The following is a 3,920-nucleotide window of genomic DNA, read 5'->3' as shown; positions in this document are numbered from 1 at the left end:
TTCTCACATAGTTACTCCATTTCATGTCCACGTGGCTTAGGGTGGTGTGCAGGACGTGGGAGATGGCGTCTTCTGTAGATCTTGTCGGTATGCAAACTGGAGTGGGTCTGTGCTGCTGGGGATGTAGGAGGAGATAATGTTCTTCAACAGCCTCTCAAACACCTTCATAACCACAGAAGTCAGCGCAATCGGCTGGTAGTCATTAAGGCATGAGGGCTTGTTCCTTGGCATGGGAAGAATAGGTAATCTTTTGAAGCACGTGATGAGGTCACCGTCCTCAGTTGTCAGGCTGTAGTTAGTGCTGGCCACCTGGCAAGGTATGCTTTTGTTTCTTTTTGTATGTGGGATTCTAAGGTAATTGGTTGCTATGTTCCCTTCTGGTCATACAATTCCCTCAATTCTGAACATCTTCCCTCTCTTTATTTACCATTTACCATATTACTACATATCAAGTTTTAGTGACATTGCTATGTTATTAGAACAACAGAACTTAATGGTTTAGATCTGTGTCATTATGTTCATTTACCACTGGCATGTAGCTTGAAGAACATTAGAACTAACCCCAACTAAAAAAAAGAGAAAAGTTTTCTGGCTAAAAATTCATTCATATTACATTTCAAGATGCAGGTATGTACTAAATGCAAGTACGTGGCAGATGAAAGATAGATGAGGATAAAAACAGGTGATAATAAAGAGTATTTTATCACATTCAATTTTAATTTGATAATTCAGCACATGACTTAAAGCACATAGAGACACTTTAAGCCACAGCCAAGCTCTGTATTGTATATCTAAATGGGAAGTCATCCAGAAAATCTTGCATATCCTTTAAACAGGCTACAATCTGGATGATTTGGTGTTAAAGAGACTGTTAACAGTAAGAACTCGGAACATATTAAATCCACAATGCTGGATTAGATTTAGATTCAGATCAGGATAGGAAAATTTAATACTGGCCATAGAGTGACAGTTGTCAGAAATCACAGTATATCAATTCATGTTGCTAATGATCCTTTGGCTACCCTGAGGTACCCTTGAGCACGGTACCATCCCCCACATACTGCTCCCCGGGCGCTGGATTGGTTGGCTGCTCACTGCTTCACTGAGTGAATGGGTTAAATGCAGAGATTAATTTCCTACAGGATCAATAAACCATATCATATTATTATTATTATTATTATTAGTAGTAGTAGTAGTAGCTAGAGAGAGGTCAGAGAGTACATTATGACACCTCGCTGCGATTAACTAATCATAGAGAAAAACTGAATTAAAAAGATAACCCCAATTAATCATCTTTCATGGTGCCCTTAAATCTTATGTAAAAAGCCCATTACCCCTTTTCCACAAAGCCAGTTCACGTATCGATTCATGCTAAACTTGGAACTTAGTTTTGTTTGCATTTACACTGCTAGAGAATCAGCTTTTAGCCAGGACAGCTGGTTTCAGGCTGGCACCAACTATTTGCTGTGTACAACTCATAACCCATTCAGGGAATTTTGAAGGCAAGGTGTGTTTTAAGATATTTGAATAAAACTCAATAGATGACCACAGAAAATGGGGAGTGATGGTGGTGTGGGCTTCATTCCCTGGGGGCTTTGAACTTCCAACAGAAGATGGCACATGTGCAGGGTCTGGAGAGAACAAAGATGTGAGTAAAATGGTAAAATGGTAAATGGCCTGCATTTGTATAGCGCTTTTCTAGTCCCTAAGGACCCCAAAGCGCTTCACACTACATTCAGTCATTCACCCATTCACACACACATCCACACAGTAGAGGTCCAGAGAGAGTACAGAAGACTCAACAGATGAGTGTATAGGAAAAGGCATTACAGGTGTCCTGATGGAGGTACTAATGTTGTATTTTACCAGTGTGTGCTTGGCACTAACTGCCATGAGTGGCTTGTGATAGTTTGAGCAAGTGAGTTCACCTAATGATGTGCTTTATTTGACATTAGCCTAGATGCTAATTAGCAGTAGCTAATCACCAATGTTGATCACTAAAGTCGACTGTGGTAGTACACCTAGCGGGAGGGGCTATGAGCTCATATGGCTTGTAGCTGTGCAAGAGAGCAAGCTTGGGTGAGCTAGCGGGGAATATCTCCTGCTGCAGTAGCCTTAAAAAAAGACTATTGTTCGTTCTCCTGCCAGGTAAAAATCTTTTTCGTATGTATATTATACTATTCCATGTGTTATCATGTGTTTGCTATGATGTGCTGTGTAGTAATGGTTATTTAGGTGCTAATCGCTAATTGGGGATAAGCTAGCAAGCTCGACAATTAGCCATCATGCTAAGCGGACGTTGGTAGCCAAGTTCATATGTCACTGAGGGGCTACGAGCTCACATGGCTTGTAGCTGTGCCAGAGAACAAGCTTGGGTGAGCTAGCGGGGAATATCTCCTTCTGCAGTATCCTTAAAAAAAGACTATTGTTCGTTCTCCTGCCAGACGCCTCGCTGCTGTGCTGCCTTACTGCTGTGCTGCCTTACTACTGTGCTGCCTTACAACTGTGCTGTCTCGCTGGTGCCATTAAAGGACCGGCGGCTGCCATCCATTCATCCATCCGGACCTTGATTATTTGGACTGAAGTACTCACACACACGCCCGCACTCAGTGCCATACACTCTCTTTATTTTGCTGGCCAGCTAACACCATTGGTTTTTTTTTTCTTTTTGCATTCACAAAGACTATCCAAAGACATTTTGGTTATTGTCAAATAGACACTCTCTGATTATGGACTGAGGAGGTTGTGGTGTTACAACCCCAGGACTGAGGAAAAAGACCCATTACACACATGAGCAGCGCATTGATAGTGTTTGAATGCGACTGTATGCTTACATGCTTCTTGCAAGCAAGATGTGTACAGAATAACTGTAGTGGTAGTGTAGCTTAACATTGGCAGTGAGATGAAGGTTTATGCAGACATTTGTGGTTAGGTGGTGCATGATAATGTCCCCTGGCAAGAGTATGTAGGCAGTTCCTAGAGGATGAAGGAATTCATACTACTGACTGTCATCCACGCTCGCCTGACCTAAATCCAATAGAAAACCTCTGGGACATCATGTTTTACTCCTCAAAATTTTCAGGAGTTCAGTGAAACTCTGGTCAGGATCTGGGAGGAGACAATCCTTGACGCCACGTGTCATGTCATAAGGATCATGCCCCAAAGTTATCAGGCATGCATACAAACATGTGGGGGCCATACAAACTACTGAGTACCATTTTGAGTTGCTGCAATGACCAATTTCAGCAAATTGATCTAGCCTGCTGCATCAGCTTTTCAGTTTAATTTCTTGGTGACTCTGAATTAGGTTGATTATTTTAATTACCATCAACTGATGTAGAATCCTTTTGTTCCTAACTCATTACCCGTTCCATATCAGTATGGATATCCAGCATGATGTTTATTTCCAAATGAGATCTGATGTTTTCAAAGAGTTCCTCTAATTAATTTATGAGCAGTGTATCAAATACCGCAATACCTTCATCTGCATACTGTATGTATTTTACTGCTACTTCCGTATTTTACTTTATTTTTATTGTTAATGTTTTTTAATGCCCTATTTGTCATCGTTACTTTATTTCCTCTTTCAAAAATTGTGTTTTAAGTTTCACTGCAACAATATAATTATTCACTGAGTTACTTACCATAATTAATTTGACTTGAAAATATTTAAAATACTGTACAATGTTTCTGTTCATATATAAGTGAACTGCAAATATATTTTAATATTAAAATTTACATTAATTAATAACAGAGCATGTTTGCAATTACTTTATTTATACATATTTATATAATAATGTCTATCTTTGCTAAAAAAAGGAACACTTTTTACAATACATTTTCAAAGCGTAATACTGGTCTTGTTCAATAGGGGGCGCCATAGAGCGAACAAATGACTACACACAGTTCCAGAACACCGA

The 3,920-nt window shown here is 39.9% G+C and overlaps 1 long non-coding RNA gene across 1 annotated transcript; it reads left to right on the top strand.

The window, feature by feature from the left end:
• Positions 1-246: 246 nt before the first annotated feature.
• On the top strand, positions 247-2,770 carry LOC120720141. Its single transcript, XR_005692812.1, has 2 exons — positions 247-2,148; positions 2,445-2,770. It is a non-coding gene; the product is annotated as an uncharacterized LOC120720141 (long non-coding RNA).
• The last annotated feature ends 1,150 nt before the right edge of the window (positions 2,771-3,920 follow it).

The sequence above is a fragment of the Simochromis diagramma genome, unplaced genomic scaffold (genome assembly GCF_900408965.1).
Source record: "Simochromis diagramma unplaced genomic scaffold, fSimDia1.1 OVJJ01000561.1, whole genome shotgun sequence".
NCBI classification, from domain to species: domain Eukaryota; kingdom Metazoa; phylum Chordata; class Actinopteri; order Cichliformes; family Cichlidae; genus Simochromis; species Simochromis diagramma.
Note: the sequence above shows the minus strand (reverse complement) of the source record. Positions and strands in the feature narration are given on the sequence as shown.